This window comes from Arachis ipaensis, chromosome B01 (assembly GCF_000816755.2).
Source record: "Arachis ipaensis cultivar K30076 chromosome B01, Araip1.1, whole genome shotgun sequence".
Lineage (NCBI taxonomy): Eukaryota > Viridiplantae > Streptophyta > Magnoliopsida > Fabales > Fabaceae > Arachis > Arachis ipaensis.
In genome coordinates, this window is record NC_029785.2 from 27,427,884 (window position 1) to 27,428,467 (window position 584).

Sequence of the window (584 nt, forward strand, 5' to 3'; positions counted from 1 at the left end):
ATACCACTTTCTCAGCTTGAAACCATTTTAGACAACAGGCCCCAAACAATAGAACAATGTTATTTTATGGTCCGTTATTTTGATGGGTTTGATGACATTTTGAATCAAGACCAAAAAACAGAAAAAATAAATATGGGTCATAAGATAAATCTTAATAGGACGTTGTGAACAGAGATTCCAAATAATTGTGATCAGGGTGTCAACGGTCAACCAAACTCTAAGGGTGACATTTTGCTGGATAACCCAAACTATTCAAAGTTCAAAATATTTGGAGCTTCAGTTTCGTGTACACCAAAAACTTTAAAATGCTTCTTTTTGTTCCTTCGGTCCCACCAATCCCATCCCCCTCCTACTCCACTCCAATCCAAAAATCAAAACACACACTTCTTTCTGCTCTGTCAAAAACTGTAGAACTTGCTAATCTCCATGTTAGTGACTTAGTGTTAACATGCGCCTTTCATTAAATCACAGATTAAACAAAAAATATTAATATTGATAAAAAGGGTAAAAAAACTTTGTTATGCATTAAACAATCAATACTAAATGTAAATTAAAATTAGTTACTAAAATTAACTAGAACATAC